Source organism: Coloeus monedula (genome assembly GCF_965178545.1).
Source record: "Coloeus monedula genome assembly, chromosome: 2".
Classification (NCBI taxonomy): Eukaryota; Metazoa; Chordata; class Aves; order Passeriformes; family Corvidae; genus Coloeus; species Coloeus monedula.
The window spans coordinates 25,208,055-25,235,386 of NC_138782.1; positions in this window are offsets into that span (position 1 = coordinate 25,208,055).

Below are 27,332 nucleotides of genomic sequence, written 5' to 3' on the forward strand. Positions count from 1 at the left end.
AATTTTTTTTAAACTTTTTTTTAGCATCTTTAGTAGAATGGTGCACTGCTGATCACTGCCAAGACAGAACTGGGGAAACCATGTAGTCAACTCTGCCTTCTAAAGGGCCCTCTTGTACCGATGTCTTAGGCTAGAAACTCCAGATGAGCTGTTGGCTCCCTTAAATTATTTGTTAGGCTGTTACCAAGAGAATTTCCAGAATTTGCATCTGCAGCCTAAATGCTGTCTTCAAAGTTCCTCATGGTCCCTTAAGAACTGAGTCACTCTACAAAGAGAATCTGCTTCAGTCGCTGCCTAGGGAAACAAAAGTCTCAGTACAGTTCAAGATGCACATTTTGGATAATGTCCTTGGTACTATTCTGTGTGGCACCCTGTATATCCATCCACACACCCACATTCCCTCAGGCACTGAATGCCACTGTATAGTTTGGGCAGAGTAGAGATGTAATGGAGAAGGGGTAGCATGGTGGAAAATGAACAACATTCCCTCTGGGAGAATCTGTCATGGTTTAGGATGAAGGGAGAGAGGGAATGTTTCATATCTCATAACTAGGTATGTGCAGCTGACTGGAAAGTATCTAACTGAGGTCAGGAGTGTTACAAAAGCTGGTCTCACATATGGAGCCCTGTGGACCTTCAAAAATGGGAGGTAAGATCAACCATCTAGTCCAAGACAGTCCATCCCAGCAGAATCCTTCTAAAGAATTTTGTTCCACAGATGCTCTCTTCTAGAAATAGAGATACAGTTCCCTGGGTAAAATTCTCCTCCTTACACATTTATTCTTCTAAACATCTGTCTAGAAACTGACTTCAGCTTATCACTTGGTGTAATATCCAAGTTCTGTGGCACACTCCCCATCAGCAAACGATGTTCTTGTTCTGCAGTAAAAGATTTATTCCGTGGTTTCTGCATTGGAGTTTATTGCTTTATTAATTGTATAATGTCTCTGCAGAGTGTACAGGGGAAGACAGCTGAATTCTCAGCAATGTTGTGTGATGGAGACAACAATCTAAGCCCAAGGATATGTAGCTGTTCCTTGGAAGGGCTGGGAACCCTGTGGGAGCCCTCACTGTCCCCACCTTTATCCCAGCACCTCAGGGTGTAGCTCCAGCCTGTGCATCATGTCCCTTAGTAACAGTAGGGCACAGGCTGCGTCTTCCTCCATCTCTTGCACCACTTTTTTTCCCAGGAATATTTCCCAAGGGCCTCTTTCATCATTCTTCTACTTGATAGGTAAACTAAGGCACCTCACCAATCAGTATATTGTGTGACTAATATTCAAAGGCAGCTGGGAGCCTCAAGTAAAAGGAGTGAGCAAAATCAATATCCCAAGCCAAGTAAGTCCAACATTCTGATATGTTTATAGAATTAATGTCATGGCTGAATCAGGGGTCGACGAGGACAGTGAACTGTTAAAGCCCAGGCTTATGTATCTCTACACACGCAGCGATTACGCTTCTTGCAGGAGCTGTTCGTAAGGGTATTGATTTACAGGAACCTTCAAAACAGAAAGTATGTTCTGGAGCCTGGGATAATTTTCACATGAATAGGGAACCAGAAAGGAGAACAGAAAGGAAAAAGCCCATTTGTTAAGGAAGCAGCAGAAAATCCTTTTTCAGATCCAAACCTCTTTTGCAGCAGTGTTACACCATCACAAAAAAGGTTTCACATCTATATGTGGCTAAAATCCCACTTGATGTACTGTAGCTTCAAAAAGCTTCCAGTTGGTTTGACTCGTTCCCCACAAAAATGTGGTCTGTATTACATCCACATGATTTTCAGATGCAGGTATATAGGGAAGATCTTTTCTATATTCAGATTATGGTTCATGTGAGGCACACTGTAAATTGCAGTCTTATTTGTGGATGTGTCATGTAGATGAGGGCTGCTAACAAAACTGGATTTTGCCTCTTAGGTTCACAATGAAGGTTATGGTTTGTCTGGATCCAAGTTAGCGTGGATTCCTTTTTTTGCATTTTCTGTGAGTCTAATGAAGAAGCAAAGTGCTTACTGCATACTTACCCACACACAAAAGTATTCATTCCAGGAATAGACTGGGTCCAATTCAGCTATTTATCTATTAATTTATTTTGGGTTTTGTTAGGTCAGATTTAAAATGATTATATTTTTAAAAGTTAATTTTAGCCTCCAAAGCTAAAAAAATCAACAGAGAGGCAAAGTCAAGCTTCCCAGAACAGAGATCAATTGTTATACCTCCAGAGAGCTTATTAGAAAGTCTTGGTCTTTCCTGCTGATATTTTACATTCATGCCTGTGAACATTTTTTAAGTGTCTTCATGTACTCATGCAGACTCTTGCTAAAAGTACATCTTTTAAAAAACAAATTTAAACCAGCCTATTCTATACACTTTCTGTTCTTTGCCCTGGTACCAGTTACTGTAATTTAGTGCTCCTTCTGTAGTGCCTCTTGAGCTCATCTGCATTTGGTACTTGCACCAGCCTTTGTATTCTCATTATTTCAAATGCCACTTCTTTTTTCTTCTTCCTGTTTCCTTCTGTTTCTACACAGCTTGCTGACATCACTTAATGGAGTCAGTATTGGAGGATCAAGGCTAATCTGCAGGGCCATCTAGGAATTGCACTTCACTGGTATACTCTGTATATGATTAAAGGCTTGGATGTGTGCCTTGTTTTGTCACTCGAGTATTAGGGAAGGTATCTGTGCAATCTTTTTAAATGTACTGAAAAGTGGCATAACCTTTACTGTAGCCTATCAAACCCATACTGTTTCCTGTCCATAGATGAATGCTTTGCTGCATGGCATTTGAGGTTTCCATCTGTGAATCAGTCTAGAATTTCTGTCTCAGTGAAAGTGATAGATAAAACAACCATTAAAAAAAATCCCTTTTCTCTTCTTCCCATCAGTGATATAATTCCTGTTACAGGAAGGAAGCATGTCTGATAAGCAGGAGAAGTGGTGGGCTTATTTACTGTCACAAAGACTAAATGTTATTCTCCTTATAGGAGGGTAGGAATTTTCTGTTTGTAAATGCTGGGTTACTGTCAAGTGGTCACTGGAGAAACATCTTACATGTACATACAGCATGTGGCGTGGGCACACATCCATAAGGGAGTGAAAGAATTTGGATTCTTTCTTTGCGGAAACGTGGGACTTACATTGATTCACTGGAAGTTGAAACAGTCCTACAGCTGCCTCAGAGGACACGCAGTACTTTACTTACTCACTTGGGTAATATTTAACTCAAGAACAGCCACAAGCTCACTGGAAGTGGGTAATTCTTACTAAAGAAACCATAGTAACAATCATCCCTGGGATTGCATGCTCCGTTTCTGGCATTCATTCAGGTATTTTTTTCCTACACAGCTCCTATGGAAAAAAACCGTAATGATAGAGTAGGAATTTTTTTTCACTGCAGAATTTTGAAATCATGACATCAAATTTATTGTGAAAATAGCTGGCGTAGCTTTTGCAAAAACCTGTTTCCTGCTAATTTTGTGTTTGGTCTGCTGTAAGGGAATCATTACTGTTCTCCTTAGAAGAGGAAAAGCTAAACCACAAAGGTCTTGGTGCAGAATGAAAACATTTATTCGTGGAGTTAGTACTGAATGGCTACCATGCTTCAGTGTTACAGCTTATCTCATGTGAAGCAGCTTCCTCATGTAGCCAAAGAGAAAATGACATCTGTAAAAGATGTGTTTGCTTTAAGTCTGCAGTAGGAGAGCTTTTATTGTATGTGTTCAGTAGGTTCTACAGAGTGCCAGTAGAGCTTGCTACACCCATCTGGGTGCAGTCTAATTAAACCTGCCCCAGACCATTCCCCTCAGAGCACAGTGTGGATAGATGTCTCCAGTCAGGTGGAGAACTTTCTCCTTCAACTGTCTCATAATGAGCTTGTTGTCATGTTTTCATTATTCTAAATTATTAAAATATTGAAGCTCTTGAAATTCTAAGCAAGGGTTGTAAGTAGTCTCTCCTGAGATAAGCAGATTATTAAAATTTGTCTAAACTAAATCTTGAGAGTAATAATTTATTATCTATCTTAGGTAAATAATTGACAATAAGGAATAAGCAACAAGACTCTGCTTAAATATTTGATACAATGCCATACAAGATACAATTGCTTCAGCTGGAGATGTGCAAGAACTGGAAAATAGAACTGGCTATTGAAGCTGTAGAATTAGCTGAAGGAAAATGGCAAGTTATTTTTGAAAAGGGAGTTATCAGGCTAATAAATTGTTTATAAGTGGAGGTTCTCGAGGACTGATCACAGACCTCTCTTGTTCAGTATCTTTGGTAAAGACTTTGGATACAAAGGGACCATTACTACAGAAGAAGACTGAAATATCCTGCAAAAGAGACTGCCTGGCCTTGCAGATGAGAATACAAATGCCATTGTTCATAGAATCGTGGAGTCATGGGACAGCCCATGTTGGAAGGAACCCTGAAAGATCATCTGCTCCAGCATGTTGGGAACAAGGGAACCCAGATGAGATTATCTAGCGTCCTGCCACGATGCAAAGTGTACAGTCACAAACTTGAAGAACAATTCACAAGAATTTCTGTCATAAGGTGGAGATTCCTGAGTCAGAAATGCCAATGGAATGAATGAGGAAAAGCATGTTAGCAACTGATGCTGAGGTGCCAATGCAGAGGGGCAAAAAGGAAGACAAACAGGCACTCAGATGCATAGCGATGGGCTTATTTCTTTATTTGTGTTCTTAAAGAGAGAAATATCAATGTAATTATGCAAGAGCCTGGCCAAACCTCATCTGAAATGCTGCATACATTTCTCCTCAACCATGATAAGGAAAGGTGAACCAAAACTAGTACAGGTACATAGAAGGGCTACTGGGAAGGTTAGGGAGAATAAGAATCTTTTTTCGTTTTTTTTTTTGTTTGGTTGGGGGTTTTTTTTGAGACTTCAGAGACAAAGTCTGAAAAGTGGTGGGATCATTGTCTATGTAACAACATCAGAGTAAAGATCATGTTAGGGAAAGAGCTGTCATAGAGAAGTAGTAGTGTTAGTAGAAGAATAATAAATAGGTATCATTTGTACTTGTTTTTAAGCTATAAATGTGAAGAAGTTTCTATCTGTCAGAAGAAAGACATCAGAAAGGCTTCCAGCAGAAATTATGCATATGAGCAATTTTGTAGGTTGGCATGTGTGCGTGCAACCCACTTAGTTTTGGGATGAAGGTCGTGTATTTCACGTGGGACAAATTGAATACATTGGTGATCCAAAATATTTCCTCCTGTCCCAATGTCCTTATTCTCTTTGGAGAAGGCTTGCAATTGAAAGAAAGCAGATCTTAAAACAAACAAAGCAATCCCCTGAGATTTCATTATCCGGAAACTTGTTTTGATAGGAGATCAGATGTCAGATTTTGTCTGAGGCAGGAGTCTCTTATCAAATTGAATCATTTGATTTGATCCGTGTAAGGAATGAGCAGAAAAGAAAGGGAGTTTTCTTTTCTAAATGCCTAGCATTTAACCATGGTATGTTCCCAGAAAAAAAATCAGAACACTGTTCACAGAGAAACAGAAACAAAATCTAACAGGAATTTGGGGAATTTTCCAAGCTGTTTAGCTGTTTACTTTAAAAGCTGAGTTACTCCAACTTTGCAAATATGCATTTCACAGAAGATTGCAGGCCATTTTTGTTTGTCTTACATCAGTTCATTGATTAAATATATAAACAGGATGTCTTTAAGAGCAGAAAGTTTTAAAACAGGATTTGATACTAAGCAAGAGCTCTTTTAGTTCCCTTTTAGCTATTTGAGTTTCATCTTTGCTTATCAGAGCTGTTTTAGGGTACAGTAATTTCCAAGTGCACTATTGGGTTGTGAGGTAAATAATCTCTAGAGATGAATATTTTTTCTTTCTTTCTTACTGTAAATGACAATAGTACACAAGCTAGAAATTTCCCTTGTAAATTCTGGTCATCCCATTTGTTTGCTAAGTCCCAGTGTGGACTCAGGACCTCTTCTGTCAGTGCACTCAGAGGTTATGCACCCTCGATCATGCCTTTCTAGGGGTAGGTGGTTCATCAGCTCTCTTTAAGGACTTGATTAATAGCCAAGAGCAATCAAATATGAAAGAATCTTTTTGATCATACAGGTGAGGAAATTACTGACCACAACTTAGGTATTGTTTGTATAAGAACAGAAGTCCTGTTTTCCAGGTGAATAAAATGTTGAGGGAGCCTTCCTGTGTTTGAACCTTTGTCCTGCTGGTACTTCCACGCTTCTTCCGTCTGGAGTTTCAGATCAAAGAGGCAGTGAAGTCGGCCCACGCAGAGCAGCTTGCAGCAAGGACAGGATCTTCCTGTGGACACAATTCAATAGAGGAGCAGAAATGGGAATGTGGGTGACTGAGGGCTGTAATATAAAGTTACATAACCAGTCAGGCTTTTCATGAGAAATGCTAAATGAGACTTACATGTGAACTCACCTGTATTTTTACCATCGTGTTAAGAGGCTGTGTAATCAAAACATTTTCTCCATAAATTATTAGATTATCAGCTTTTTACATAATTTTGATTGATATTTTGCAAAGCTCAAAATACTGTATTTAATTCACATGAAAAACAATTCCCACAGTTTTAATTAATTGGTTTTCCATCTTTTCTTTTTTCTGTACATGTCCAAATTCACGAAACACGTATTTGTAGAGAATTACTTTGATACTAAGTTATACATTTTAAAATGTTCAGGAAAATTAAAATAGGGAAAATTAAATTATTTTACTTTTCAAGTACCAGCTGTATACATTCAAAAGAAAAGCCAGATGATGAGTTTTCAATTTCACTTTTATCTCAATATCTGACATCAGATGCATATGCAGAGACTCTTGGCTGTCATTTTCCTGGGTTGCTCTCAAAAACTTGAGGAATATACTATTACAAATGATAACACAAGGATATTAAACTGTTGCATTAATAAATTAGGATTTGTTAATTATTAATACATAATATTTCTTAATACAAATCTAATTACATGTCTGCTGCTTGTTTTATACCGAAACAGTGTTTTATGTGATTAACATTTCAAGAGCAATGATTCAGTTACTGAATGTAAATTGAAAATACCAGTGAGTGAGAAAGCAAAAATCTATCCCAAGTCAATATGCAGAGCCTCTACTTTTTGTGCTTAGGAACATTCCAATTTCCCTAACATTACTGACTTTTTTTTTCTTCTATGCTATGCATTTTCAACTCCTGTTTAATGAGCAAATGTTCTTCATTTAGCTCCATCGTGCTTTGCAAGGTACATTTCTGTTTGTCATTTATCAGGTTAAATATATATCTTCCCAGCACCATCTGCCTATATTTTTTTGTGTGTATTTTACCTACTAATACAAGTTCTTCAAGGCAGGAGATTTGTTGCACTGAGTAGCAATTCAGGGAAATGTTCCAGTACTTTCCTGGTCTTTCCATGCCCTGATACACCTGAACAAAACTCCTCTGCTCTTACTTATGCTTTCTCATGCAATAACGATGGCTGTGGGAACATCAGGCTGTGTCATGTAACCTGGAATGTTTGGTTCTGTGTTTCATGGACTGAGGCTTCCTAATAGTTCAGTGATGCTTTCCAAAGCTTCCTGTCTTTTTATCAGCCATATGCCCTGCCTATGACAGCTGATCCCTTATATGAGTGTGCTTTGATTTGTTTTTCCTTACCATCCCTTAAGAATACGTAGTGTCTGTTTGTGCTTGGCTCAGATTGTGATATATCAACCATAATAATTCATTGGGATTTCATTTTCACTGCACTGAGATATTTTCTTAGCTACAACAGAATCACATCCATGTTATGCTCAAATAGTGCAAACTTCCTCAAATAACCTCTGCCCTTGCTTGGATCCCCTTCACCACTGCATTCAGCAAGACTCTCATCAGCCACATGGCACCCAAAAGGCAGGCCATGGAATATGGCATCTCATTTATAGATATTACTGTGTGTTAAAAAATGTGTCCATTCCTGCAGCACATTCAAGAAACTCGGCGCATCCATAAGATATTGGCAGAACCTACTGCTCTGTTGTAGGAGCAGAGCCTGGAGGACTATGCCTTAATGTGAGAAACAAAAAAATGTAATTTTCTGCTTTGGGGCTCCTTTTTTGTTGTTTAGAGGCTGGATTCCTGCATTATATCTGTTCTCTCTAAAATGGTTTTATTGCATGCAATGTTTGCCAGCACGATATTAAACGGTCCCCAGACACCGTTTAAACTCGCTCGTCATGTTTTCTACACTATACCTCACTGTGTAATTACTGCCTCCCATTGCCAATAATTCATGCCCTCCAGAAGGCCCTGTTTAGGTCTGAGTAATAAAATACTGAGAGATTAATATTCAGTTGATGACAGATCATTTAATGCAACTCTTGACAAAGCTCTCCAGCATCTAGGAAATTGGCAGGACACAGCTGATGTCTGCTTTCTGATGTCATGCAATTAGCGACCCAGAGTTAATTCTCTGGGGTTATTCTCTCGAGTTTAGTGGAGCAGACTTCTTGTCAACCATCAGTCCACACAGGGAATTGTATGAGGCAAGTTTAATTCATATGTATTTGGCCTGAAAGTGGACTTCCTTAGATTGCAAAAAAAGATCTGCATTACAGCACTGCAGTTAGCAAATTTAAATATTTTAATTTAATTGTGTGCTGATACTCCCTGTGAGGGCAAAAGAGTTTTGCATGCACAGATCCATATCCAGGCTGTGAAGCTGCACATTGCAGTCTAGATTTTCTCAAAATCTTAGGGAAAATTGCAAACAGCTGTGTATGTTGTTAAGTGCTTGGATGATTCACCTTGCTTTTCTCAAAATTGTGGTCCTACCAACCTAACTAATAAAAGAAAACATCAAACCTGCTTCTTTCCCTATACCCCACCTTTACGCCATCTTGGCAGTACAAAGGAGTTTTAAAATGGGTGTGGATGACAGCTAGTTTACAAATTGATCTCAGTAGGGGTGTTTATGTGGGTACATTCCAGCTGAGTAAGAGCACAGATAAATAGCTTCTGGTAAATGTAGCAGCCACAGTTTTGACTGCATGGATGTCACTCTGCTCCTCTGCCCATTGCTTACCAGAACTGACAGAAAGGGACATACCTCTGCTTAACCCACTTCAGTTCTCACTCAGATGTCTTGGTTCTTTGAAAGGCCACTGAGGCTTTAAGGTAAGACATCAAGTATGCTTACTTGTGGTTTATTTCTGGTGGAGTCAAAGAGCGAGAAGTTTTGGTTTTAATCTTGTGAGAAGAGCCAGCGTGAAACCTGCTCCTCTCCACCCTTCAGGCCAGTGGTATTTGTCATCAGGGAATGCCTTTCTGCCAGGGTTTCAACCAAGGTGCTCTGCTCCTACTCAATGGGGAGAGAGAAAGGGAAAGGGCAGAGACTTCAGCCATCCAGAGGAAAAAATGACCTTTGGTTGTCTCTGAAAACTACCTAGGCTAGAATTTCAATCCTTTTCATGAGAGAGGAGGTGCACACACAGTTTTCTAGGTGGCAACACCAGCTAAAGCAGGTTTTAACCTCTTGCTCCCACCCTTCTCCCGTATTGCTGCTCTCCCTCTGTTGGCAGCACAATGTTTATAGGCTGTGTAAGAAACTCAGCCATTGAACTGTAGATGGCTGAAAAGAAATTTTGTGTGAAAAAAGAGGTTGTTTTTGAGCAACAGTTGCCTGATACTGTTTGGAATGACTTGGCAAACAGCAGAAATGGCACAGCTGAAGGAGGGGAGGTAGCTATGTCAGAGAGACAGAAGTAAAGGCTGGGGAATGCCTTGAATTAGGAGGTCATGCTTGCTACTGAGCACATTGTGTTATGAACCCCTTCACCCTCATTTGGCATCCAACATTTGTATGCATAAACTGGACAGATCATCTGTCATTTGATAGCTGCATAAATATCTCAGCTGGCTTGTTAACGTGCTTTGGTAATAGCTGGACTCTTGGATGCTTGTGGGTGGTGGTGGTGCTGTCACTGATCTCCTGAACTGACCACTTTGACACAGATCACAGAATAACAGAATATCCTGAGCTGGAAGGGACCCATCAGGATCAGCAAGTCCAATCCCTGGCCCTGCACAGGACATCCCCAGGAGTCACACCATGTGTCTGAGAGCATTGTCCAAACACTCCCTGAGCTCTGCCAGGCTTGGTGTTGTGACCACCTCCCTGGGGAGCCTGTTCCAGCACCTGACCACCTTCGGGTGAAAAACCTTGTCCTGATACCCAAACTAAACCGCCCCAGATATGTTTTCTTGAGTCCTGTCACTGGTCACGAGAGTGAAGGGATCGATGCCTGCCCCTCCACTTCCCCTCATGAGGATGTTGAAGACCACGATGGGCTCTCCCCTCAGTCTCCTCTCCTCCAGGCTGAACTAGCTGGTTACTCAGAGCGATGTCCTTAATGGTCCATGTTCCTCTGGAGTTTTTGTGATTCAGATGTAATAACCTGAAAAAATTCCTTTCCTTCTCCACTTTCCTTTGGGAATAAGCCAGGTGGAGAAATCCTTGGAAGAATTAATGAGTGATTTGAAAGTTTCCCTCTGATTAGAATGGTGACTGCTTTATTTCATACATGGAGATATTTTTTATGGTCACATCTTCTTGGGTATGTTGTGGACCTCTGGATGTCACACATGGCTTTATTTTCAAAGAAATTTGTGCCTTCAAGAGAAGGCATTAAGTGATAAACACTTTTCACCTCTATCTTAATGCTTGCTAAAGCAGTACTATCATAATACTCAGTAAGAGATTACCCTTCATAATTGTTCTCAGCATTTCAAAACCCTACAGTAGCCTTTGCAGTAGTGTGATCACAATTTACACACTGCATCTGAATCCCATGAATCAAGCAGGATAGGCAGTCCATCCATATGCCACTCTGCAGAAAGGTTTGCCAGCACCAATAAAATGGAATAAGCTCATTTGGAAATGAGAGCTTCTTGTAGTTTCCTCATGCAGTTTTTATTGCAGAAGAAGTTGCATAATGTACAGTGGAAAAATCATGTCTTACACAGCATCTGATGTACAGAACAGTGTACCCAAGCAATGAGTCAGGGCTCCCAGGTGAGACATGAGTCTATGACGTGCAGGAATATGTTCCACACTATTCCCTTAGGAGCTGCAAAACATTAACAGATTTCTCATGTGATGTTTAGCTCCCAAAAAGGCACTCAGAATACTTAGTGTTTTTACAGAATCATGTGTACTTTCCCCTAAATATCCCATATTTCAGTTCTTTCTGATTTTTTTCAGGGATATTCATATACAAAATAAACCAATTGGCAGTATAAATTCCTTTATGACTTGTCCTCTATAATATTGTGTAAGGGTCTGAAACAATCATTTGAAAAGCAATGCCTAGGGAATCCTTCCAGAGTTTACACCAAGCTTGCTGCCTTGGGGGACAGTGTTTTAGCCCCTGAGTGTGTGTTATTCTTGCTGAGTAGGCATGATCAGTGCACTCCTGGATTTATGTGTCTCTCTAAGGGAGCTCCAAGTGTTGACTGAAAGGAGTGAATGAAATGTTGGCTGCAGATTGTACAAGTAGCTGTACAAGTAAAATTCTATAAAAGCATTAAGATAAAGCTGTTAAAAAGAGAAATTGCACTTGATAGGAAATACATTCTGCTCCCAAATGAGAGAGAATGACTGCGGGTAATGTTTTTCCATTTAACCATTTTGTTACTGAGTTTACATGCTTGCTTTTAAGGAGCAGTTACATATTCCTTTGGTCATCATTTCAAAAACAATGTGGCTTAAGTTGTAGGGGGCCACTCCTGTCAAGATGACCTTAGAGAAATTTGTTGCTCCCTTCTCGCCAGAAGTTTCCAGTTCTATAGCAGAATCAGCAGACCAGATTATTGTTTAATAATGATCAAACTATTCCTTGAGCTGCCTCCCAATCCTTGTACTAAAAGTGGCTACCAAGAGATGATCTGATTTGTTACACATACTGTCTTCTGAGTTGCTTACAGAATCACTGTGCATGCTTGCTCTCCGAGTGCACCTATAAACCCAAGATCAAGTGTGTGTGGCACAGCTCAGTGTGCAATAAATGAAAAACCTCTGCGTGGGAAGCAATGCAGATGAATTGACAGGATGGGATAGTTAGCCTTGCTGAGCAGCAGAGCCAATAATAAAGGTTTTTTTATTATTCAGGACTCCACTGGAACAGTGCTGGTGGGGAAACTGCACAACTGTGAAGTGTTTTCAGTTTTGTGACTTTGGCAAGATCGATGTGTAGCAATTCTTGTGCTACAAAAGTCCGTGTTTGCTCTGATGGCCATCCCACTCGGGGGATTTGAGCTACTGCTTCTGTGTGTGCTCTGAGGACACCTGTTAAAGCTGTTGGCTCAGGATTAGCAGTTAGTCTGTAATTCTGATCCACAGCTTCTGTTCAGTGTGGGCACACAGCAGTGGCTGTGCAGCTATCACTGGAGATGCTTGGTATCTCACGAGTCGTTTTGGTATCTTATCCGTGCAGTGGAATGGGCTCCATGCACATAGAGGGTTTTGCTGCCTGTCACCGCTGTCATCTTCATGCTCCACTCTAGTTAAGGCAGCTTGCTGGGCAATACCTGAAAGCTTTCAGAAAATCCCAGTGACCCGGTGATCGTTAGTCACAAAACACAGTCTATAAATTGCCGTCAGGGACTCTCCATCCAGATAACTAGCACGGTCAGAATTTTCATTTACTGGATCCGGGCTCGGTGAGATGAGGGGAAGTCCCCGTGCGTGCCATAGAGCGGCGCAGGTTTGACATGCCTGGAAGTCACACGCTGGGACGTGCAGCCCGTGCGCTCCCGCCCCGCTCGCACGGGTGTTCCCCGGGCAGGATCTGCACACCAGCCTCCGGACCCCCGGCCAGAGTCCCCGGGGAGGCACAGCCGAGCGCTGCCGGGTGACCGGACAGGGTGTCCCGGGGCAGGAGGCGAGCGGGGCCGGCAGCAGCGGCTCCCGCGCCCGCTCTCCCCTCGGGCCGATGGAGGGGCTGCAGCCCCTTTCCCCGGGCTGCCGGGGCTGTGTGGGGCCGGCCCGGGCACTCGGCCCCGCGTTCGGCCGCGGTCCCGCAGTGTCCCCAGGCCGTGCCCGCAGTGTCCCCAAGCCGTGCCCTCAGTGTCCCCAAGCCGTGCCCGCAGTGTCCCCTGGCCGTGCCCTCAGTGTCCCCAGGCCGTGCCCTCAGTGTCCCCAGGCCGTGCCCTCAGTGTCCCCAAGCCGTGCCCTCAGTGTCCCCAGGCCGTGCCCTCAGTGTCCCCTGGCCGTGCCCGCAGTGTCCCCAAGCCGTGCCCGCAGTGTCCCCTGGCCGTGCCCGCAGTGTCCCCAAGCCGTGCCCGCAGTGTCCCCTGGCGGCGGCGCGCCCGCCCGGCCCCGCGGCAGCGGAAAGCGAAAGGCTTTCGGTGCACGGAGGGAGTTTCGGGACCACGGTGAGGCACTCGACACCGATGCCGGGCTGCATCCAAAGCCGTGAGGGCAGCGGGGCGAGAGAGGAGATTCTGCCCCTCTGTCTGCTCCACCTGGACCCCTCCTGCAGTGCTGCATCCAGCTCTGGAGTCCCCAGCACAGGGAGAACACGGACCTGTGGGAGCGAGTCCAGTGGAGGCCAGCAAGCGGATTAGAGGGATGGAGCACCTCTTTTATGAGGAAAGGCTGAGAGCATTGGGATTGTTCAGCCTAGGAAAAAAGCGGCTGCGGGGTAACCTAATTGCAGCCTTCTGGTACCTGAAGGGAAACTACAAGAAAGATGGAGAAGGACTTTTTACAAGAGCATGCAGTGACAGGACAAGGGGCAGTGGTTTTGAACTAAAACAAGGGGGAATGGATTCAAACTAAAAGGCAGTAGGTTTAGATTAGATATCAGGAGGAAGTTCTTTGCTGCGAGAGTGCTGAGGCACTGGAACAGGTTGCCCAGAGCAGTTGTGGATGCCCCATCCCTGGAAGTGTCCAAGGCCAGGTTGGATGGGGCTTTGAGCAACCTGTCTGGTGGAAGGTGTCCCTGTCCATGGCAGAGGGTTGGAATGAGATGATCTTTAAGGTCCCTTCCAGCCCAAACCATTCCATGATTCTATGATCCAAGTGCCTCTTCCTGGTGAAGCACCAAGGGAAAGCTTGGGCCAAGCCCTGGCCCACCCCAGCTTACCGGCAGAGGGTGTCCCTGGCAATGGGAGAGGTTGGCACATCCCTCAGCTGCTGTAAGGAAACCTGCTGTGGGATTCGGGCCAAAATAACCAAGTTTTTATTATTGGATAAAAATAGAAAATGTGTAAACTGCCTTCCAGCTCAGCCAATTCAGTCTGACTTTTGGGAATGTGTTGAGCTTTAATGATCTGCTTCTAATGATTCTGCCCAGCCTGCTGCAAGCAGCCAAAACCAGCACTGTTACAAGAGAATAATCCTCATTCCAATAGAAATTCCAGCAGCCTTGGTGTGGGTAGACTGAGTATCTGCTTAATGTTGGCTTACCATTAAAGAGCCAAACTCTGTGCAGCGTACTGCATGCAATGCTGTTTCAAATTAGCTAAAATACTAGAATCACATCCAGCTGACGCAAAACAGACTTATATTTTAGTGCCAGAAACATGTAAAGGTCCTGCACAAGCCGTACATAATAACTGCATCTTTTTGGCGCCAGCACTTGTACTTGTCATTTGCTGACACGGGGCTGAGTTCATCTAAGAAGCAAAACACGTAACGTTTCAAAGAATTGTGCTTGTTTGGAGGATGGGAGAGGAAACAGAAAGGCTACTTACACTGGGATATTAAGTGCTAATGTGCTGTCCTATCTTTAGTCAGTGGGGGAGAAGGAATGGGGCTGCTGTGAGTAAAGTGCATTTGAAAGCTTGTTTCGCTTCTGCTTGGTGTTGCCTACTATGCAACCAGCTAGTATCTGATTACTGTCCTTGAGCTGTTCACGCGAGCTGATCCGCCAATGGTTTGATTGAGAAACACATGCTGGAAATACCACATTTCATAGAAGGAGACTGTGAGAGAAACCTTACGTTTGGGTCTCACTCTCCTTACTAGAAATGAAATAGCCCACGTCTTCATGACTCAGTGTTGTGCTGCTCACTGCATGCTCGCAGCTTGTGTTGAAGCGGTGGAAGTGCTATGTGTACATGTGAGTTAAAAGGCCTTCACATGAACCAGGCATTTCTGGGTTTGGGTGACCAAATCATGTACCAGAACCAAGCCACCTGTTAGAGGATTAGTAGAAGACTAGATTGCAAGAACTGAATTTTGCCTTTTGTTGTATCTCTTGAAATCAGGCATCAGTGTCATTTATGAAATCTGTCTTCATCACTCGTTGCCTATGAAAAGAAGTGATTCCACATTATCTTCTTTCCCTTTAATTGCCCACAGTCCCTAATACATATTTTCACTATCTTCATTCCTGTGGATGGTGACTGTTTTCCTTAAAAAAGTCAAAGGAGATGCAAGAAACTGTCTTCTTCTACAGACTGTATATTCTGATCTGTGATTTATCAGAAATGAGGGTATTTCATGGAAGTATTACAGAATCATCTTCTGGGAATGTTAATTTCTGAGGGGGGCCTGTAATAATTTTTCTCTTTTAATACTTTTCTCTCATATTTCTGCTGGCTGATTACATGGCCATTTATGTCTGTTCCTATTTAAAAAACAGATGAATGTATTTTCTTCTGCCTTAAATAGTCTTATAGCTTTTTGGCACAATTTCCCATCTTCACCATCTTAGGACTGTAGGATATAAACCCCAGAGCCAAACTTCAGTTTCTTGAATCATTCAATCTAGTAAGTATTTCTGGCATGTCTCTGCAGGGGGTGTTTGCCATCATTTGTCTTGGTTTTTATTCTGGTAAAAGAATGTTCTTTGGTTTGCTGTATTAGGTGAATGGAGATTCACAAGAATAGAGTCAGAGAGAATCCTCTTGCCTTTCTTTATGAAGAAATGTCTACCTCTGAACTTTTTATGGAAAACTAATCCAGGTTTTCAGGTACTGGGAGAATGAGGAACTGCCTGCTCTTGGAGAAGTTCTGGTTCAAGACCATCTCAGGAACCTGAAGGTGCACAAGTCCAGGGGAGCTGATGAGATGCATCTGCACATCCTGAAGGAAGTGCTTAAGCACTATCCATCATACTTGAGAAATCATGGCAGTCCAGTCAAGTTCCCACTGGCTGGAAAAGGGGAAACATAACCCTGATTTATAAAAGGGAATATCCAGGGGACTACAGGCTGGTCTGTCTGACCTCTGTGCCTGACAATAAGATGGAGCAGATCCTCCTGGAAGCTGTGCTAGAGCACATGGAAAATAAGGTGATTTGCAACAGCCAGCATGGCTTCACTAAGGGCAAATAGTGCCTGGCAAATCTGGGATCCTCTGCTATGCAGACAGGCTGAGAGAGGTGGGGCTGTTCAGCCTGGAGAAGAGAAGGCCCTGCCTCTTACATTCCAGTACCTAAAGAGGTGCTACAAGACAGCTGGAAAGGGATGTTGTACTGGGGCTGGTAGTGAAAGGACATGGGGCAATGGCTTTAAACTCGAGTACGGTGTTCAGTAAAGGAGGGTATGCTGAGGTGGGGATTGGCCTCTTCTGCTGTACCTACACTGAGAGGACAAGAGGGAGTGGCCTTAAACTTAAAAAATGGGAGATTCATATTAAATATTAGAAAAAAATTTCACTGTTAGGGTGGTCAGGCACTGGAATAGGTTTCCCAGGGAGGTGCAGGAGTCACCATGCCTGGAAGTGTTCAGGAGGTGTCTGGATCTGGCACTGTGGTTTACTGGTTACAGTGGTGGTGCGGGGTGGACTGGATGACCTTGAAAGTCTCTTTCACCCTTGACGAGTTTATGATTCCATGAAGGAAGATAGCATTAGATGAGACATTAGAAGGAAGCTCTTTGCTGTGGGGGTGGTGATGCACTGGAATAGATTGCCCAGAGAAGCTGTGGATGCCCCCCCCATCCCTGGAAGTGTTCGAGGCCAGGCTGGATGGGGCTCTGAGCAGCCTGGTCTAGTGGGAAGTGTCTCTGCCCATGGCAGGGGGTTTAGAATGAGATGGTCTTTAAGGTCCCTTCCAACCCAAGCCATTCAATGGTTCTATGAAGCAACTGTTTAGTGATCAAAAGCTGTAATTTGGGCTCTCTAGCTGCGTGTAACCATCTAAAAACTTAGAGCCAAGAGAAAGGTTCTGATACACATTAGCAAGAGAATGACACCTTCTTCTGGGAGATGAACTAAACCACAAATGCTCCAATTAAAGCCGGGATTGGTCAGAATTTGAAAGGCTGAATGGCACAACTTTGCTTTGGTTTGTTTCTTAACAGATTGATGAAAGATGAGGTAATAGGAAGCTTTCTGTCTTTTCCAAGGTTTAAGAAACTGAGCTCGAGCTCAATGGGCTGCTTGCTCCTGGTGAAGCCTTACATCACAGGGATTTGTTCACCCATGTCCAGTGGGAACAGTTATGTGGCAGTTGCAGTTTACTGAAAACTAAAACTGGTGTTGTGAAACAATAGCAATAGGTTTTTAGTGCCAGAAGTTTGAAACAGACTCTCTTACTAATTACTTTTTTTAAAGGTTTTTTTTTTTCTATTTAAAAACAAAACAGTTTTCACTCTTAGTTATGAAATGTTCCACTGAATGAGACTGTGTGGAATACTATAGATCTCCCAACAAGCTTCATGGGCTGGGCTTCCTGTCCATTTAAGATGGGAAAACTACCTTGTGATTGAACTCCTTGGTCCTCACTCATAGATTGGGAATTGAAGCAACTCTTTGTACCATGTCTGTTTTTTTCTTGACAGGATTTTAGCACTTCAAAGAATGGCCCATTACTTTGTATTTGTCTGCTGTTTGGTGGCATAAGAAAGCCACAAATTTATGTGTGGTTTCCAAGCAGTGCTTATTACAATGAAGACTGAGACAAGCTTAACAATGACTTATATCATGGTGTAAGTTTCTCATTGTGTGTAAATTATTCCTAAAAGAGAAACATGTGATAAAATGCAATAACTGCAGCTAATTCAGCCCTCAGGAAGCATGCAAACAAGTGTATTGGAGATGCTTAAGAGGAAGAAGTGAGGGAAGATAACCTATCTTTTTGGGGAGAACTGTTACATCTTAAACTCTTCTGTTAGTTATCCACGTCACCACATGCCAGATGTTAGGTGCTTTTGGAATAATTGCTGGTAACCATGCACTCAGCCTTCCTGCAGAACCTATGGAGCACGTGCTGAGGGCAGCACCACTGGGAAATGTGCCTGGGTTTGGAGGAACTGGTTACACACTATGCTGAGCTGAGAGTCTTGGGAGCTGCAGGAAAGAGCTGGTTGATAGATGTGCAGGTGGTTTGTGTTTTGAGTAGGGGGATAGGGGCCCAGAGTAGGAGGGGAGTAAAGCTAGGGCTGAAAAAGAGCCCTAGCTGTAAAAGAGTCGTTTTCTAATTTCTCTCACCCTTTACTCTAATACTTCCACGTTCTGCTTATCCAGGAAGACAGAATGCAAAAGAAATGTTTTATTTCCCTCTTGGCCTTCATCTTTCTCTGCCAGAACAGTTTTTGTGACACTGTTGGGATGAGAGAGAATTTGTTTTTCAGCTTAGAACTGTAGTTTACCTGCTGAGGAAGGTAGAGATATACAATAAAGAGTGTGAAAGAAAAAACTTGCAGCCCACTGTCACAATGCTTGTTATGGAGGCTGCTATTGCCATGGATATTGTTGCTCTTTGCCATCAGGCAGATAATACTGTATTCATTTTATAAGCCTGTACATGCTAAATTCATGCAGGTCACTCTGCTCAGCACCTATCTGTGAACAGTTTGTTACCTTATGTTGATTCCCATCTTATATACTCTGAAGAGTAACCACTGAAGTTGATGATTTACGTCTCTTGGACACCAGCCTTGTAGTTTGTACCAATATTTAGTCACTGTTAAATTTGACCCACACAGTTTTTGGAGATGCATATGCCCACCCTGCTTCTGAATTTAGCTCACCGCACTCTTACTAAGTAAAAGCCTGGAAGGGACAAAAAGAGACCTCCCTCTGAAATTTAATCCAGATCACACATGTGGTGTGGTACGGAACAAGAAATACAGAGTCCTCTGCCAGTCGTAGATCTTATAAAATCTAAACATACCAATAATCACTGAGGTTATTTTTAGTTGTTTAACATGACTCTCCAAGGCACATACACATTTAACATCTGTACCTCTTTAAAGACTTATTTATTCTAATATATCACAGCTCTGGCAGTAATTTTGTGTTAATTGCTCAGAACAGGCTGAACTTTGGAGGGTTATAAATTTATGTATGACGTGTACTGTGGGTTTGTTTTTGGGTTTTTTTTCTAAATTTACATATACTGAATAGCCAGCTAACCTGACATCATTGGGAGCTCAGGATGGTTGGTGTCTCTCCATTTCACTCCACAAGTGTGGATTTATGGCCATGAGTCATAGAAGTAGAATTACCTTTTCATGAGGTTAGAGTGATCTGTCTTTCCATATAAGATGCTTCTATGGTAATGTTGATCACGTTACTAGGGTGATGTAAAAACATTAACCAAGTGTTTTACACAGAATTCATTTTAAAGGAAACTGGGCATTAACTTCTGTTCCCTTACTAATGCATATGCTTATCCATACTTAGAAATACTCTTTAGTTCTTGAATTTTAGTCTAAGCACTAAAGCACCTTGGTGGCACTTAAATCCCCAGAAGGACTTAAGCCATAATTCCAACTCCCTGCTGCCTAACCCCAAATTTCTGTTCTGTTTCTGCCCATGCACAAACATCAGGATTCATCTCTTGCATTTTCATTCTGTGTGGTTGCACACACCCATAGCTCTAGTCATGTGCTGTGAGTGGGAATCTGCCTTCCTGTCTGACCACCAGGATCTAACTTGCCTTTTATTTTGACCACACACATATTTCACAGAACCATAGAATGGTTTGGATTGGAAGGGGCCTTAAAGACCACCTAGTTTCAGTCCCCCTGTCATGGACAGGGATACGTTCCACTTCAGGTTGCTGAAGGACTCAGCCAGCCTGGCCTTGAATGCTTCCAGGGAGGGGCATGGAGCGATGCCATGGGAGCTCTGTGTTTATTTAGAAGGCTTGCTTAAAAAATTCCCACTCCAATAGTTTTTCCACAATGACTACGTAAGATGGTGGTAGTGTGGGGGCTGTGCATGCTGAATCTCTCTTTAAAACTCAAGGTTCTTTATCAACTCTGGCAGGTTTTTTTTTGGTAGGATGTCTTGTCCAGCCCTTGCATTCATATCCTTCTTTCATTTGCGTGCACAGGAGTAGTACACTAATGCTTTACTACTTAAGGAGCAGTCTGGAATGCCAGACATAACTGGATAGCCTCTCAGCAGCTACGACACTGATTAAATGTCTGTGAGCAGCAGAACTAGAGGCTTGGCAAAGAGAATAGGACCCTACAGGGCATTCAGTGGCTGTGAATATTCTGAGTGAAGGGGTCAGTTGTGCAATAATTTAATTTTGTCCACTTTTGCTTGTGACAGGTCGGCTTCCAGAGGGAATCCATTTCCCAGGATATAATATTTGCGTTACTGTTTCTGAGCTATTAGTGCCCAGAATGATCTTTCCTGTACTTTAGGAAATTGTTAAACAACTTCCCCAACAATTGTGAATGCTGGTGGGGCACCATGCAAGCAATTTGGATAATGAGACAATTAAATGCATCTTAAAGTGCTTGAAAAAAACCCCACTGATTTCTGAATGCCTTTAAATGGCACTAGATTTTTGGGAAGAGATAGAAAATGGTCCTCTGTCTATATTCTATGTCCTTCTCTGATGCGCTTATTGCTGTCCATGGACAGTGTACTAGGTTTGTGTGGCCAGGTTTTGGTGGCATTTCCTCCTTTTGAATAAGTGTTTGTGCAATATTTGCTTTAGCTTCCTATAGAATAGTTACCCTTCTCTTTAAGGGAACTATTTTGCTGTGTGCTATAAACCAGTTCTATAACATTCTGTTCATCTGAGGAGGGTCAAGAATGCTTTGAAGTAACTTGGATAAAAGTAACAGCAGATAAATGTGAAATAGAGTGCTTCTTGGTGTTTTTGGCTAGATGTAGAGAAGCATGGTATTAATTGAAAGGTGGGTAAATTTTTAAAAATTAATCTCTCCTTTCTTTTGTTTCTAATTTTAAGGATTTTTTTCTTTGAACCCAGTATTGGTAAACTCTTCAGAATTAGCATAGATAACTGGTTTCTCTAACCACCCTTTCCTCTGTCCATAGACAGTTTTACTGCCAACAGGGAAATGTGGTATGGCCAAACCCAGACATTCAAACAAAGACACCCCACACACACCCACACAAAAAAAGCAGAACATTTGTTTCTAAACATGAAATGCGAACAGTCTAATACACGAAATTTATTCTATTTTCTATTGGTTTCCGAAATTAGTATACACAAGTAATTTTTCTAAGTCTTTTTTGACAGTCATGAGGAATGAGGATCCCACATCATCAGATCTGGGGCTTGGAGAATGTGTGATAAACCCATGAGGGTTAGCTACAAATGTGGGAGTTACAAGCCCTGTGTGATCCAGTTTCAGTGGTTGTAGCAAAATAAGAGGGGAAGTTCTCACCATACCAGCATCAGAGGGCTGTGCTTCTCCAAGCCAGGTGAGAAAGGATCCCTGGTTTTAGCCAGTGAAAGGTAGTTGTGCTTCATTCAGCAGAGGGATTATTGTATAGTTACTTTTTCCCAACCAATTTATCCTGTTCTCACACCTCATCTCAACCAAGCAATTGTCAATGGATTGAGAGTTTGGACTGTGGCAGTGGTTTGGATAACAGCATCCAAGGCACAGTGCTCTTCCCTCACAGAAAACTGTCTTCTGGGTGTTCAGGAGAACTCTGACTGAACTCTTTTAGTTCTACACGTGGGCAATTCTGCAGGTAAAATAAATCCTTTGGAGGCAGGAAAATTGGCCAAATGCACATATTCCAATTAGGTTACAAAATTGCCTGTAACTGTACTGTAACCTGGGTAACTGATGTTCTATTTGTTTTATACAGAGGATTCTTTTATCTTTTAATCCGTATTTGATTCATAGATTATTTACACTTGTAGTGTCAATATCACTGCTAGAGATAAAAAGTGTAAAACACAAAAAAGCACCTGCACCCAAAGCTCCAAACTTAAACTAATAATAACAATAACAATAACAACCAAATCTAACCAAAAAGACCCCAAAACACTGTAGGTTTTCTTGGGCTTGAGTGGAGTACCATTAATTACTGGTGTTTTGGATGATTTCACTTGGCTGCAAGTGGTAATCACATGGCAATAAAATTCACTCTTCTGTTCAGGAGCTTTCTAATGACTTAACACAATTTGTGAATCTTCATAAGTCTTGTTCAAAAGACCCAGTCTTCAAAAGTAAGGGATTTTATATTTCTTGGGATGAAAGAAGGGCAGAAAGGATGGTACTGGTTATAATCATTGTCTTTCAGATGGAGGAATTGAGGCATTGGGTAGTTTGTGTATTTAAGTCACACCGCATGGCAGGAATTAAAATCTGATAATTAGATGTGTAATGACTCTTTAATGCCACAGAAAATCTTGGAGTAGCTGACAGACTCTAAAAGCCTCAAATGTGGTTGAGGATGATGAAGACCCTATTGCAGGGGACATTCAGGAGATGGCACTTAGGGCAGGAGCCTGTCAGAGGGAAGCTGGGGGAATAAAGTAGCTAAAGGAACTGAAAAGAATACTAAATCACCCTTCAGGTGTATTAATAACTAACCTGTTAGAATGTCTAGTGAGAACTGCTGATGCCATGAAGATTTTTTGCCTTTTCTTTTATACCCCTGTTATACCTTTTTGCAACTTCTATATTCTTAGTGCATTTTGCCTACACTCTTGGACTTGTTTGTTCAGCTAGGAGACGAAACATTTTAGAAGCTTCGTAGCTAGAGATCAGTGTGCCCCAGACCCCAAGGTCCTCTCCAGAACACATTCTGTAAACCAAGATAGAACCATCCAGGAGAAGGCTCCATGGGGAGGGGGGGCTCACTCGAGCCTCTCATTGGGAAATTTTTGATAGATATGGTAATTAGTAAAACCTATAATGTTATGCCAGATCTATTGTGTGTGCGCACTGTGGTGCATTCCACCTGGACGTGTGCACCTAAGGATCCCTAAAACAAATACCAAGGTAAAATCCCTTTTTCCCTTCTAACCGTGTTTGACTCTTGATTTTAAGAGCAGGAAAAGGTATCATTGATGATCAGGGTACAAAGGGAACACTCAGAGGGCTGAGAAGCTGAAGAAACAGAGCTCATTCCCCAGCCAGAACCCTTTCCAGGACAGGGCAAAGCGAAGCAAACGAGCAGAGGATCTCTCTGAAACTGAAGTGACTATGGGTCGAGTTTTAGAGAAGAATCAGCACTAAGCAAGCGAGTTTCCAGTAAAAGGCTCAAACAAAATGGAAAAAGAAAACTGCTGAAATACTAAAAATGATGCGTAACTCTCTCACTGTCACTCTGGCTTAATCTTTCTTGGAATCTGAGCACTGGAGTGTGGCATATGTGTCACCAAACTTTATGAAAGGTTCCAGGAGAATCCAAGGAGCTACAGGCCTGTAATCTGAACAGGCAAGTTAATGGAAATTAAGATAAAGGAACTATCAATCAGTAAGTACCTAGATAAACACAGTCTTCTTGAAGAGAGTCAGAATGCATTTTTAAAAATTAAATTCCAGCTAACAGACACATCTGGAGTTCTTGGAAGGGGCTGACAGATGTGTGGATCAGGGAGATTCAGTAAGTGTATTTTATGACACCTCTAAAGAGATTTCAGTAAATTCCTTCAACAAATAATTATTTGAAGAAACTGAATAAATAGAGAAAATACATATGTATGCATAAAAACTTGATTAAAAGATAGAAAAGAGAGTAAAACTAAGCTATGAACTCTCCCATGAGGGGCAGGTCATCCAGTGATGTTCCACAGGAACCTTTACTGGGACCTGCACAGCTCAACACCTTCATAAATGATCTGGTAAGAGTGTGAGTAATGTAGCAAGAAGGTTGGTGATGGTACAGTTTTCCTCAGGACACACAGGAGAAAGGCAGTTTCAGAAGACTGGCAGGAAGACTTTATATTTACATTTTGGAAATTAAAGTGACAGATAAAATTCAATGTAAGTAAACATGAGGTAGTGTATATGGGAAAAATCAATCCTGGTATCATCTATGATACGTTGGGCTTGAGTTTATCATTGCTACTCAGGAAAGAGGTCTTTGGATTATGAGATTGTTGCATTGTGTGAGACCTAATTCTTGGCAGTCATCAAAACTGCAAACCTCACTTCTGGAGCTCTTAGGAAAGGGACAGTGAACATCAAGATCCTTCTGTATCAATCCATGGCTTGACCACAACTTGAACACTACATGTAGTTACTGTTCCTTTATGTTAAAGGGTGAGGAAAGGGTTAGGGAAAGGGTTTCTTTTATGTTATGAAAAGCCACAATTTCCCAGGAAAACTGGGTAACAGGAATAATCAAGGATGTAAAATGGCTGCCAAAATAAAAAAATAAAAAAAAATAAAAAAAAAAAAAGAAGGACGAAAAGAGTGCATAGGCTAGGACAAGTAGCGTTACTGGGAACAGAGTCAAACAAAAAGGAACTGTTTTCTTCTTCTAAGTGGTGATAGCCCTATGGAACTTGCTGCCAGAGGTTACTGCAGATGCTGGTACAGTGGATGAGAAACTGGTCAAACACTTGACAGAAAGATTTGTGAAAGGGTACTACCTAAAGAATTCGTGGAAAGCTTGTGTGACTCACCAGCTGAAAATAGTTGGTGTGGGAAAGCACCCAGGGGAAGCATACTTGCCCTGTTCTTATTCTTCCTTGGACAGCTGCTTTTGATCAGAGCTGTAGGAAGAGAACTGGGCTGGGTGGGCCCTTGGAGTGAGCTGGTGGAGCTGTTGAGCTGGAATGCAGGCAGCTACGTGATGTGCTAACCTGGGCCACAGAACGAGACCCGAGCTGGCTCTCATGAGCCACCTCAGATGCCAGCAGCACCCAAGCTCCGGCCGCACGGAGAGCTCATCCTCCCGCTGGCATCAATCAGCCTGTGCTGAGATTCTTGCTGTCATCACTGGGATGTTCCCAGCACTGAGCTAGTTTATATAAAATATTGCTATTCCACGCTGCTATTTGCTGCGCTGTCATTCTCACTAAGTGGGCGTGGTTGTGCACCCACTATTTCGGCAGAGTTTACAAATATAAAGATGTTAAATTCTCATAAGAAGATAAGTGTTCCAGCTTTACTTCTCAGTTTGTTCCCATTTTCTATTTACGCATTTCATGTATCTAATTTTTTTCTGAGTGTCAGCTCTAGTGCACTTACATGGGGGTCTGAAAATCATTAGGTTGCAGATTTTTTGGTTCATGGATCACTGTCAGCAATAGTAAGTATTTGCAGCGAGTTGATGCTGTATTAAGAATAGATTCCAGTGTATTCTCTTTTTAACTGTGATGGCTTTGAAGATCTAATAGCACTGAAAATTAGCAAATAACTATTTTTAACCCTAGAGTCAGCAGTTCTGACTCAGAGTGTCCGTTAAGGAAATGAATGTTAAACAACAGGATTTAGAAAAAATGTTGTCACTCATCATCTTAACTACACTTAAGAAGAAAGGCATCTATTATAGAAATGAAAATATTATATTGGTGTCATTACAAACTAATGAAGACTGTTAGAAAGTAATTGTGTTAATTAAACTTATTGCACATTTAATCCCGGGATGATTCTCAGGGTCTCCAGCTGGGGGCACTGGGCAAACATGGAAACGTGGCAATGGCCAGCATGAGTGAGACTTGTACCTAGACCAGGACTGTGCTGAAGGGGAGGCAGGGGAACCAAAACCGCCAAGGAAAGTGGATGTGAGACACAGTCATCATCCTGGATTTGAGAATTTCCTAAGACGAAGTAGATTCTGTTTTCAAAACCCTTTTGCTGCTGAGAAACAATTGTATGCTTTTATTTTCATTACTATAAATCATCCAGTTTCTTTAGCAAAACTATCCCTTTAATCAATAACTTCAAATCCTAATGGACACAGGTAAAAGGTTATTGTAAATTCAAATTTGTTGCTGCTCAGTTTCATAAAACATTTCCAGCCTTGTATGAATCATTGTCTCTACCTACCTTCAAAATTGCTATTTATTCATTTATATCAGGGAGAGAGCTATAAAAGAAATATAAGATTCTCCTTGTCAAAGTACAGTGTAAATCCCAGTATGCTTTAAGGTCTACATGGGCATGTAAACAGAGATTTTGCATCTAGAACAAGACCTGAGGAGAAGGTATGGCATGTAATTGCTCAAGGACTACCAACTGTGCTATTAGGAATGGTGGTCTTATGGTTTCAACACATGCCATTTAAAAAAGATATACAATACCAGTTCAGGAAATCACAGCCCTAATTTTGTTGATGAGGTTTTCTAAATCAGGCCAGGCAAATGATTTTAAAGTTTGCCAATTTAGTGTTGAACTGGGTATTCAAAAGCAAAGTTTGATAGCAGCTATAGGAGAATGCATGAAAGGGTGAATGTACTTATGGGGGCTGCACAAGTGTAAGTGGATGGACCAATAAGGAAAGTAAGTATCCAGCATTGCCAAGCTCATAGTAGCCGAGATCTTCCTTCCAGATGATGTTTTTAACTGGATTTTGCAATAGAGCAATGGATTTCCTGATCCCTGGAGCTCCTGGCCTTCTATCTGGCCTGTGTATTACAAGTTATGACTGCTTGCAATGGATTGAAGCCAAAAGTTTTTGTCCACATCACTGGCTGTCAAAACACAGGGACTTCTGTCTGGGTGTGTAGATACTCAGTTTTGGAAAAGCAAGAGGGAACATTTTGTTCATCTTTTCTCATGTTTCTCCCCAGACACATCAATACATAGACACAGAGAAAAAAACCAAAGCCCTGATCATGCCATACTTCTTTAGTATCTGCCATGTAATTATAGAAAGCAGTCTAGAAGTATTAAAGCTTCACAGTAGCAAAAGCATTAAACTCATTGGGGAATCAAAAAGTTGAAATAACTATCAGCTGGTAGGTTGCAAGGTTAGGAAAGGTTTAGGAGTTCTATTTTCCAGTCCTTTAATCTAAGCTGTAGGCCACAAATAAGAAGTTTGCCTGGAATTCACAATCAACCTTGCAATAACAAAATTTTGTTTACACCTTGACAAGCAGTGAACAGTACCAGTTTCACTTCATAAGACGCTGCAAAGCTGTAAAGAGTGTTTGCTTTTTAATATCTCAGTGTTGTTTTAAGAAAATGAGGTTGCTCTTGGACCTTGAAATG